Here is a 12,147-nt window from a genome sequence, read left to right as displayed (position 1 = left end):
TTCCATCTTCCCACCAGCTCGTGCTCCAAACGAGAACTCATCCTTTTCTCTTCTACCTCCATCTAATCCTTCAGCAAATCCTGCTGGATCTTCCTTCAAAATAAACCCAGAATCTGATCGCTTCTTGGCACCTCCATCAACATCCTCTCGGTCACAGGAGACAACTTTCACCTGTCATTGTCTTCTCTGGTCCTTCTGTTCCTGTCCTTGCTCCCTCCAGTCTATTCTCTGCTCAGCAGCCAGAGGCATTTTGTCAAATCAAAAGTCAGATCGTGTTCTTTTCTGCTGAGAAATGTCCCAATGGCATCCCTTTTCCCTCTGCGCAAAAGCCCTACATGAAGTACTCGACTCCAGCCACGGGGCCTCCTCACTGTTCCTGGAACATACCAGACACATTCCTGCCTCGGGACCTTTGCACTTGCTGTTTGCTGCCTTGGGACACTCTTCCCCAGATATCAGCACAGCTCACTCTTCATCTCCCTCAGGTCTCTACTGAGTTGTCATCTGCTCTAGCATCCAGAGCAATGCCTGGCACTTAGTAGGTCTCAATGATGTTTTTTGAATGAATGCATGAAACTTCTCTGGTCCCTGACAGTATTTGAATTTCAGCCCTGCCAGGGCTCATCTTTTCATGATCTGCAGAGCAGATCATAGTTCCTCCAATCACCTGGCCATTCTTCTGAATTATGGTTCATTTATCACTGCCTCTTCACCCGAAACCCAGCTCCTACCTAAAAAGTTCTCCAAAGAGGCTTGGGTGACGTGCTGCAGTCATGGGGGCTGCTGACCTAACCCCACATTCTGTGAATTTATCAAGGGACATTGACTCCAGTGTCATCCTGGACTCTTCCAGAAGACAGTGCCTTTGTGTACCACATTCTCATTTTTAGGAACCGCCCAGTCACTGAAGGTCAACCTTCAGCTTATTGAGTATTAATTATATAGATGTGCGGGAAATGCTCAGCCAGTAAGAAATAAGGATGAATCAGGGCAAGGGAGAAATCCCATTATAATGCCCCTCTTCTCCCCCTCTCTAGAGGTAAGTAAATACCTTTAAAGAGCCCCTGAATTTCTGGGTTGAAGAGAGGGCAGGAGCAAAGGAGGAAAGGCAAGACTGTTCATTTTGTAATTTGCAAGGAAAGAAGTTTGAGATTTAACATATAATTGCCATTCAAAATTTCTTTACGGGTAAAGTTGCTGATTAAAAACAAAGCCAGTGCTCCTACTTTAAAACTGCCGCACAAGGAGGGTCATGGTTTTCCAAGAACAGCAGCAAAACCGACCAACCCCAGCCCTCCTATCAAGGGATAGTCATGTTTGCCTCCATCTACCTGAAGAGTCCCAGACTGTCTCTGGAGACGTATGTCATCACGAAAGTTACCCGCCACTGAGAGGAAGAAGTGAAACTCACCTACTAGTCAAGCCCCAAGTCAACACTGTTGAATCAGGGGTGAGAATAGAGCAGGCAAATCTGGGAACAACCTTAGAAGTGGCATCAACCGCCCAGCTAGAGTGGGCCCCAGAGGTCATCTGGAGAGACCTCGGAGGTCATGTGCACACGGACAGTGCACACGGACAAGCTGAGGTGCAGAGAGTAGAAGGACTCCGGATCACATGGAGAGTTGGTGACTGGAAAGGAGCCAGGGCTCTCCCACCGTGAGCCTCCACCAGGGGCTACATCCAGGGTTCTCAAATGACCTTGTTACCTGTTGCTCGCATACTCTCATTTTCCAGTTGAGGAAACAGAGACCAGTAAGGCAGAAAGAGCAATGAGGCCGAGGAGGACTTAGGAAGCCAGAGAAGATATTTAGAATGGACCTTTGCCCCTTCAGATTCTCTTGAGTTTATGTAAGTGGGACTTCCAGTTCTTTCTGTCTTCCTCGCCTTCAATGTCACAGTAACTTATACATCAATTTCGTCTAGTCCTGGAGGAAATGGCCTTGTGAACTTGAAAAACAAATGCCTAAATGCACTGAACCAAGTTAGTTTCTTGTACTGTCCCTTCTGTTCCATGCCAGTGTCTCTGTCCAGAAGTGGGGTCAGTTAGGTCTGAGCAGAAGACTCCCCCAGAGCCACATTTTGGCAAGGAGAAAAAAGGGACACCCAGGACATTCTCCTCAGAGCGGACAGTCCCCGTGTTCTGGGCATACAGCAGGTGCTTAGCAAATGGCTGTTGGCTTGCCTCGTTAGGGGCCATGCTGGAAACCCTGTTTCCAGCTGCTGGAAACCACAACTGAACAACGGAAGGGCTTCTCGATGGTCAGCTCAACTCTCCTATGTCCAGAATTATAGTCAGAATTGTGCAATGGTCAAGAGACATAGGTGTTTTGAGTCTTACTCTCAGGGCCTTGAGCTCTCATTGGGAAGTCAGTCATCACATGTGATACAAACTGAGCAAAATATAAGACAGGTGGCATGTGAGACCGTGGGACCTCCACAGGATTATGGGAGCGGACGTCACAGCAATCTTTTCTCCATCACTATCCGGTAATAATAATAGCTACCTTTCTGTGACCAGTTACTGTACTTACTCCTCAGCATATGCTAAGCATTTGACAGGTAGTGTCTCATTTAATGGGCAAAACAACCCACCGGATTGGTACTAATATTACTCCCTTGCCCAGGGTCATGTAACTATAGTGTAGAGGCAGAATTTGAACCCAGGTCCATCTTGCCCATACTCAGCCTTCTGCCCCACGCTAGGCCTCCGAGTGTAAGAGGTTTCTTGAAATATTATGCCTCCAAGACCTTTTAAGCTCCCCTCATCCCAGGTGACCATGTGTGGCCCAGACCAGCAGTTCTCTAACTCACCCAATGGGGTCTATCTAGATGAGTGAGAAAGAAAGGGGAACTGCTTGTAACCTGTGACCCATTTGCTTCCACCCCAGCTGGGAGGGAGAGGCACAAGCAAACCCTGTCACAACATTATCAGTCAGGTGGAATAAGTTGAGAACCCCTGTTTGTGGTCACCCTCTGTTGCTCTGTTCCCACTTTGCCCAAGCCCTTCCTGCTTTCCTGTGTTTCACCTTGCTTTCCTGAAACCTGTCTAAAATGACAGGGACAAAAATCACCTCTAAAGTGAGGAGCTAACACACCTTGATGTATCAGGAGTCTCCTGAGTTTTGAGTTCTTCAGGGTACTCCCGGTACCTAATGCCTTTATTTTGTCCTAAGCGGGGTGGCGGGAGTTGCGGGGGCGGGGGGGGGGGGGGGGCGGTGTTCAGACATTGTGGGTGCGCAGTCGCTGCTCCACCTTGTGGTTATTTCTGGGAACTGCAGCCCTCCTTCCTGTTCCTAGGCGGTTAAGGACAACCAGCCTTCTGCCTGTAGGTGCTGGGTTTCTAATCCACCCCTCCACTCCCGTTCTTACACTCGCTCAGACAGTCTTCCAGTTTCATGTGGAGGTACATCAAGTCGACAAGGCCATCTGACCTCCTCAAATTATTACTTTGGCTTCCGGGTACATTGAAATTAAGATTACCTTGATATTAACTACCAGCGCCAACACTACATGCTACAACCACAATTACCATCAACTCCACGCGGCTGCTGCTACGACTGTTACTAAGACTTGTGATGTGCTTCACTCAGGGGATATTATTTCAATTGTCTCATTTAATTCTCCCAACAAACCTTGAAGTAGGAAATATCGCAATCCCTATTTTACAGACTAAGCCTTGGCGGTTTCCCTGATCGGTCAGATTTCCCACTGCTTTGTAAGAAGCAAGTCAGGACATGAATCCCGATCGTCTGACCCCAGAGCTCATGCCCTTGACCACTCCGCTAAATGGCCGTCCAGTGAAAGGAAGTAATGTTGGCTTTGGAGTCAGGGAGAGCTGGGCAACCAGGCGAGTTAGTCTCATCTGTAAAATGAAGTGTCCACTCACATGTGTAGGATTCCTTTAGGATCACATGAGTATAGGAAACATGTAACAGAGAAGCTGCCATAATTCACCGGACTCCCAGGGAGCCTAATAGACCTTCCATCTTGTGACTCTCCTCCCATAGCCAACAACAGGCGCTTTGCATATATTTGTAGGATGACCCACTCTCCACTCAGGCCCCCATATAAACTCCCTGCTAATCACTTATTTGTTTGTTCACTTGTCTATCACATGATCACGAAGCACCTGCTATATGCCAGCTATCACGCTCAGACCCTAGGGGATTGGAGGGTGAGGGGAGCCCTTGCAAAATGTACCCGGTGGCATTTTCCATGTGCAGACTCTTGGGTGTGCAAGGAACAGCGTGGACAAGCAAGGCACCTAGCATCTAGTGAGCTTGCAAAGAAAAGCGAAACAAGGACATCAACAACTAGGCACAACAAAGATTAACGTCTTAAGAGATTGGAGAATGGATAAGCAAAAGAGAGAGAACTCCTATTCCTATCAGAGAAAGAGAAATCCCACTGGCGGGCCAATCAGGCAGAGCGTAGCAGCAGCACCGATAGGAAGGAAAAGGCAACAGCCACAGGTAGCTGCTGGAGGGGCATGACAGGTCATCAGTGCCTTGTCCTGGAGGCACCAAGTCTTTCACAGTACTTTCACTGGAGAAGGGGACATTCAAAGTTCCTTTAGGACCAAGAAGGGACAGGTGAGTAACCAAAGGGAAACTACTTCCCCTACATGCGAGGCACTGTGCTAGACCGCACTCTTCATTAGAAGGTAAACCAGCAGTATCTACTGTGGGAGTCAATCAGTTAAAACAAGAGGAGCTCTGCTCAAGGCATATATATGGGAAGCCCTCCGTGCATGTGAGTTACCCAGCATTCTTTCATGAAGAGGGGCCGAGGGCAGTGCTGAGGACACACTGGTGCCCCAAACAGATGCAGCTATTAGGCTTCCTCTGTTCCTGAGACCTGCTGGAATTCCGGCCACCATACCCCAAACCTGTAAGTCAAGTGGGTGTTTCATGAGCTTATGAATTTTTATAAGATTCTATTTTTGCAATTTCATGCAATGCTCCAGTGCCACGGGACACGTCAGCTCCTGACCTTTCAGTCGGCAGGGCACTTCCCATCAACAGAGCCATAAAAGCCCACCGGTTTTCTCCTTGGCATGTGAATTTGTTTGGTGCTCTCCCTCTGTCCTTCACCATTTGAATAGTGATATCATATTCCAATAGCCTCTCACCTCTGCTGAAAAAGACATACCGGTGATTCCCTCCTGGGTGCTCAGCAATCCCCAGGGGGGAAGTTGTGGTTTCCAGAACGGAGCAGGCATCATGAAACCGAGAGAGAGCTGGCGGTTGGGGAGGAGGAACGGGGAAGGGGGAGTCACACAAAGGTAGAGGAGAGAGAAAAATGGCCCTGTGCGCTCCTTTAACCTCAAGTCAGTGGCCAAGGCAGGTTTTGGGGTTTTTTTTGTTATTTTTACATTTTTAATTTCTGAGGCCTGTTGTTAAGACATTGGTATAACATTCAAGGAAATAGAGCTAGAATAAAGCCCCCACCCATATTTCCCCCTGAATGATGGCCCAGAGATTTGTCTCTGGGACTGCTTTCAATTTTTACAATATTCTAATGGAAATTATAATCACACTGCAGGTTTTAATTTGAAGTGCTCCTCTTTTCCCCTTAATGTTGTTTCAGGAAGACCTATCCTGCAGGGCTGCATCGTCTTCATGCTTCTCATGGGGGCTGTTGCATCTTGGCTCATTCCTGAGCCTCGCCGCGCTCCAGGGGTCTTGGTCCTAAGCAATCCTAGGGATGAGTGGGACAGTCACAAAGTCTTCGGTTCAAGCCTTGGTTCTGCCTTGTGCTAGCCATGTGACCTGGATTCAGTTCCCGCCTTGTGCTCTGAGCCTCAGTTTCCCTCTCGTGCACAGCCACCATGAGGTTTTAGAAGCATGTTGAGACCTGTCAGATAATTTCTTCAACAAAAGGCAGCTGTCAGTAGAGAACTATTGTTGGGTAGCTCTAACACTATGAGGGACATCAGTTACAAAGGTCCTTCTCCTTTTGACTTCTCTTTTGGGGAAGAGTCCCAGGAGTGAGATTAGTTGTCCCAAGGGTATCAACATTTCTGTGGCTTTTGATGTGCGATGCCCATTGGCCTTCTAAGAATGCTGATATCAATCCATGTGGTTATTGGCCATGTAACCTGTTTTTGACACAAACAAGCTAGCAGCCAAGGGAAGTCTGGGACGAGTATCCAGCAGTAGGGGGTAGTGAGGTGAATGGTGTCATGTCCGCACCATGAAGTGTTTTTGTCACATTAAAAACATGAGGATTTGAAATAACGTGGGAAAAAGACTTCTGGGATAATGTTCAGCAATAATCAGGTTCTTTAAGGAACCAAAATGCAGCAGTTGGTGGAATTTGGATGATGGAAGTCAGGAATTTTTTAGGTGGTCTGGAGGTGATGGGACTGAGGCCGGGCCTAGTTATAGACTAACCAAAGGCAGATAGTTGCCATCTGGGTGTTTCTTAAAGCTTGGGCTTCGGGAAAGCTCAAAGTACTTGATATAAAAATGTGACTCTTCCAAAATTTATTTCTAGTTTAAAGAATCACTAAAATGAAATTTCTGCTGAAATCTTGCATTGATGATTAATGTTGCTAGTTCTTGGGGAGTTTGTTAAATTGTTAAAAACTAGTGGCTCTACTCCTGTCTTCTTGATTTGCATAAAAGCTGTTGCTTTGCTGGTTTTTATAGTTCACTCAGCCAAACAGTAGACCGTAGTGCTTGAGCACTACCTTTTCATGTGGAGGGCATGCGGTTGGGTGCTGGGATATTTTCATTCACACTTTGTGATCTGTACCGCCCCTCTGCAGCAGGGCGGAGAGCACCCGTGGTGGGGAATTACTTGATCTGGGTTTGGAGCTTGGTTCTCTCATCATCTCCCAGTGTCATCTGAGGCAAATCACGTTCCCTTCCCCCAAACTCTGAGGGCTTGGTCTTTGGAGACTTTTTGCTGTGGTGGCTGAGTGGCTGATGAGAATATAGCCCTTGGACTAGGGTCTCCTTACATGATTTTTCATTCCTAAATGTGAAGATTCTCTGATTTCCCCATTCAAGGGCATGACTCTGCTCTGTCCATCATCCAGCTGTAGGGGTCGTATAGCCCCTACAGGAATCCACACCCTTAAGCTGAAGCTGTTAAATTAGATAATACTGAAGGTTTCTGTCTACCTCTGAGTTCCAGGACAGATTTAGTGAATGTTGGAATTGATCCAGGAGACACAGCTGGGCACTGAAAAGGCTTAGGGGACTATTTCTTTTCTTCAATTTACAAAGATGATAACTGGAAACAAACCACCTATCCAGCAGTAGGGGGTAGTGAAGTGAATGGTGGCATGTCCGCACCATGAAGTGTTTTTGTCACATTAAAAACATGAGGATTTGAAATAATGTAGGAAAAAGACTTCTGGGATAATGTTCAGTGATAAAATCGAGTGTAATGTAGATGTGGCTATGTATAGAGAAAAAAGAAAACTGGAAGGAAACACTCAAATGGCCTACAATGCTTTTCTCTAGGTATCCAGAATTTGGGTGATTTTCTCTTTTTCAACTTTTCTATATCTTTCCAAATTTTACATAATTTATTTCTACTTTTTTATAATCTGAAAAAAATATTTTCACTCAGGCTTGATAAAAATTTTGAAATTTTATAAAAAGTAAGATACTAGGATCCTAGTTGCTAGGAATCAAATTACCCCCACATTTAAAACTTTCTTATATTAGGAAGCAATGTAGGAATTGTCAATTATAATAGTCAAATAAATGTGTGAAAAAATGGGTAAATATTCCCCTTTTTGACAAAATAAAACAGGATGATACATGGAAGAGTTTTGAATGGAAGCCAGAGAACATGGGTTCAAATCCCAGTAGAATTCTGGCTGAATGACGTTGGGTATAATTACTATTTCTAATCTTCAGTTTTTTTATGTTATAAAATGTACCTCTCAGAATTGTTGTGAGGCCTAATGAGACAAGGTCTGTAGAAGTCTTCTGTAAAATGCTAAGTGATATATGGAAGGAGAATAACTAGGGGAAAAAAGGAGAAGGAGCCCTTCTCTGCTTTCTTTTATAAGGAAAATTATATGTGTTTCAAACCATGGGTCCTGAGCTATTAGTGGGTCATAAAATCAATTTATTGGTTCATGAAGAGAACTTGTTTTGTTTTTTTTTTTTTAAAGAATATAAATAAAAATGCCAGACCACGTTGCAAAGTAATGTCATTGTTTTGGGAAATGTACATACCAAGTTTTGATGTAAAACATATTTCTCAGTGCCCTAAGTGCCTAAGATGATTGGGAAGGCCTAGAGAGTAGGTCTGTTGCTTCAAGGTCAATAGTCATGGGAAGACCAGAATAGCAAAGGCTCCTTTCTCTTGTTCAGTGCACGAAACTCAACATAATTGGTGTCTGGTGGCTTGTGAGTCCGTTTTAGGAGGAAAGGGGAAGTTAAAGAGAGGATGGTCTATTCTACTATATGATATAATTTCATATGTATCATGTCCTGTTGTTTGTAAATGTTTTAGGGCTCAGGATACATCCCTCCTTCCTTCTTTGCAAAAAATTATTTATTAGGCACCCAGTGTTATGGACTGAATCATGCATCCCCCAAATTCACATGTTGAGGCCCTAACCCCCATATGACTATATTTGGAGAGAGGGCCGGTAAAGAGGTAATTAAAGTTAAATGAGGTCTAAGAATGGGGCCTTAATCCCATAGGAACAGTGTCCTTAAAAGAAGAGGAAGAGGCGCCCATAATTTGTGTTCACAGAGAACAGGCTGCGTGAAGAACGCGGCTTTCTAAAGCCAAGGAGAGTCCTCAGGAGAAACCAAGCCTGCGGACACATTGACGTTGGGTTTCCAGTCTGCAGAACTGTGAGAAAATTCACTTCTGTTCCTTAAGTCACTCAGCCTGTGATATGTTGTTATAGCAGCCCTAGCAAACTAACACACCCACTGTATGCCAGGTGTGGTCTCAGGTCTTGGGGGAATCCAGAGATGCAAAGATCAGGTCCCTGTGGTTCTGGAGACCAACAGCCAAATAACCGCTTTACAGTGCAATATGTTAATTAGCTCAAGGTCCAAAGGCACGCAGAGGTAGGTCAGAGGTAGAGTCAGGGCCAGCGTCCCGGAGGAGGAAATTCTAAAGGCTTTAAGGATAAATTTCATTTCTCCTATCTTCTGATACCCTTAATAACAGATCAAAGCACAAGTCCCTGATTTGGATACCTTCATTTCTGATTGCCAACTCCTAATACCCCATAGCAAAGGGCCTTCCATGGGAGGATACCTGTGATGTCTACACAGAAAGTGCAATGGTCTTAAAGGGACATGTCAGGGGAACCACCCGGAGGCCCTCATGGGGACCCTCAGGGCTAATGGAGCTTGTGGACCATGGGGAAGGTACAGGATGGAGACAGAGCTCACAGAGACACGACCCTGATTCTCTATGCACAGGGGGTTAATTATTGCCCCCTCGGCACACAGTCCTCTGTAAGCTACGAGGGGTTTTTCTTCATGAGTACTAGGTTCCCCCTGGGACGTTTTTAGCTTTAGATAGCAAAGCCTGGGACCACTTCCAAATTCCTGCTCCAGATCTTTCTTCTCTACCTGAAGGGTCTGCAAGCTCTCTCTGTAAAGAGCCAGATGGTCAGTATTTTTGGTTTTGAGCACTCGACAGTCTGTCCAACTACGGACTCTGCTGCAAATGCAGCCGTGGTTAATATGTAAACACATGAATATGGCTGTATACCAACAACTTTTGATTTATGGACACTAAAATGTGAATTTCAAGGGGTTTTCACATGTCATGAGATGTCATTTTTCCTTCTCCCCCGCCCCCAGTCATTCAAAGAATGTACAAATCACTCTCCACTTATAGGATATACAAAAGAGCAGGGTGTAGTTTGCCCACCCCTGACTTGGTTTTTCATGCATTGTTCATGAATTTGGTACTTTTTTCTCCTCAGATGAATTCAGGGAATCCTAATAGTACCAGAGAAAGTTAAGGACAGTTGAGTCTGCTTTAGATAGCTCTTGAGTTTTCATAAATTGTTCAGAAGGCATTTTTTTGTTTTATTTTTTTATTTTTATTTTTTAAAGAGTTTATTTATTTATTTGACAGACAGAGATCACAAGTAGGCAGAGAGGCAGGCAGAGAGAGAGGGGGAAGCAGGCTCCCCGCTGAGCAGAAAGCCTGATGTGGGGCTTGATCCCAGGACCCTGGGATCATGACCCGAGCTGAAGACAGAGGACTTAACCCACTGAGTCACAAAGGCGCCCCCATTTTTTTGTTTTAAAAAGATATATCTACTTAGGGCACCCAGGTGGCTTGGTCAGTTAAGTGTCCAACTCTTGATTTTGGCTCAGGTCATGACCTCAGGATCCTGAGACTGAGCCCCATATGGGGCACTACTCTCAGCAGGGAGGCTGCTTAAGGTTCTCTCTCTTCCTCTGCCCTTCGCCCTGCCTGCTTTCTCTCCCTCTCAAATAAATCAATTTTATTTATTAAAAATATTTATTTATTTGAGAGAGAGCAAGAGCACAAGGGGGCAGGGGCAAAGGGAGAAGGAGAGAGAGAGAAGCAGAATCCCACTGAACGGTGAGCCCGGTGAGGGACTCGATCCCACAACCCTGAGATCACAACTTGAGCTAAAATCAAGAGTTGGATGTTCAGCCAACGGAGCTACCCAGGAGCCATGAGAATGTGCCAAGGGATTTTAATAAAATAATTATTTTAATAATATTTATGTATTATATAATTATATATGATATATATGATATATTAATAATAATATTTTAATAAATGCACTTAAAATACCCTAGGGGTAATTGTGCAGTGACTTTGGGGCATCCTTTCCTCTAGCGGGGCCTTAGTTTCCCCCTTTGTAAATGAAGGGGCTGGTTTCAGCAAGTGCTCAGGTCCTTCTCTCTAAAGTCCCCACCCCCTTCCCGCCACACCCCACGCCCATGCTGAGCATTGCAGCGCCCCTGCATTCTGCCTCGGACCATGCACTTGAGGCCTGTGGGACTTTGTGGCACTCCACTCAGTTTAGCTGCTTTCCTCCTGTTAATCTCTAAGAGAGAAAAGCATTAAACATACAGAATTGGAGAGCTGGGCCGTTTGCATTTTTCTTGGCAATAAAACTGAGGGGCTCCTTCAAGGAATTTCCTGTCTCATCTTTGCTGTCTTTCCTGGCCTATTTGAAGAGCCACTTGGGGAACTCACTGCTAGAGCTGGCATGCCCATCGCCGTGGGGAAAAGCGTGGACCCTGGGTCCCCATGCAGCGCTGGGCTGGCTCAGGGGAGCCCCTCTCAGTCTCTCATGCAGGAAGTGACTAAAGCCTGGGGGCCCTCGACACTGTTTATGGACCACCTTCATTGCCAGTGAAAGAAAAATTCCCCGGGGCGATGTAATTAAATGTAGATGAGATTATTACTGGAACAAGTTTTTTCCCTCCCCATCCCCCTTTTAAGAAAAAAAAAAAAAGGGTTCATGGAGTCAGAGTAGCAGAATGAAGGGGCTCTTGTTCTAGAACACCAACAACTAAAGGGATGAATACAAACAGGCAGATGGTCAGCCCTTACCACAATTCCTACCTCTTCCCACCACCAGGCGAAGAATTCAGGTATCCACAGGCAATCTGGGACTGTTTCTAAAAAGCAGGTGGGCTCAGAGGAGCCAGAGGGGCTGATGTCTATACCAATGGAACTGGACTGAATGATCCACTCTGGCTCTGGTACTAAAGCCTCAGTGGCCTCTGGGGTGTGTGGGAGGATGGGGTCTGGGGTATGTGGGAGGATGGGGTCTGGGCTCATGAGTGAGCATGACGGAGGGAGGCTGCCTTTTGAGTTTCGCTTGAAGACTCTGGAAAAAATATCCTTGGCATTAGTCACCAGAGAGGGAAGTGACTGCCTTGCAAGGAAGTAGAATCGAGCTCTTTCTCTGCGGTTCACCCAGGGAAATGACTGGCCCCTCCTTTTCTCGTGCACCTAGGATACTGTGTACACGGGCAGAGCCTCACCACACCCACATGGTGTTTCTTGTCTGTAGTTTCTTTTCTTTTCTTTTTTTTTTTTAAAGATTTTATTTATTTATTTGACAGAGAGAGAGATCACAAGTGGGCAGAGAGGCAGAGAGAGAGGGGGAAGCAGGCTCCTTGCTGAGCAGAGAGCCTGATGTGGGTCTCG

Source organism: Lontra canadensis, unplaced genomic scaffold, assembly GCF_010015895.1.
Source record: "Lontra canadensis isolate GAN:19392208 unplaced genomic scaffold, GSC_riverotter_1.0 scaffold137, whole genome shotgun sequence".
Taxonomy (NCBI): Eukaryota; Metazoa; Chordata; class Mammalia; order Carnivora; family Mustelidae; genus Lontra; species Lontra canadensis.
Note: the sequence above shows the minus strand (reverse complement) of the source record.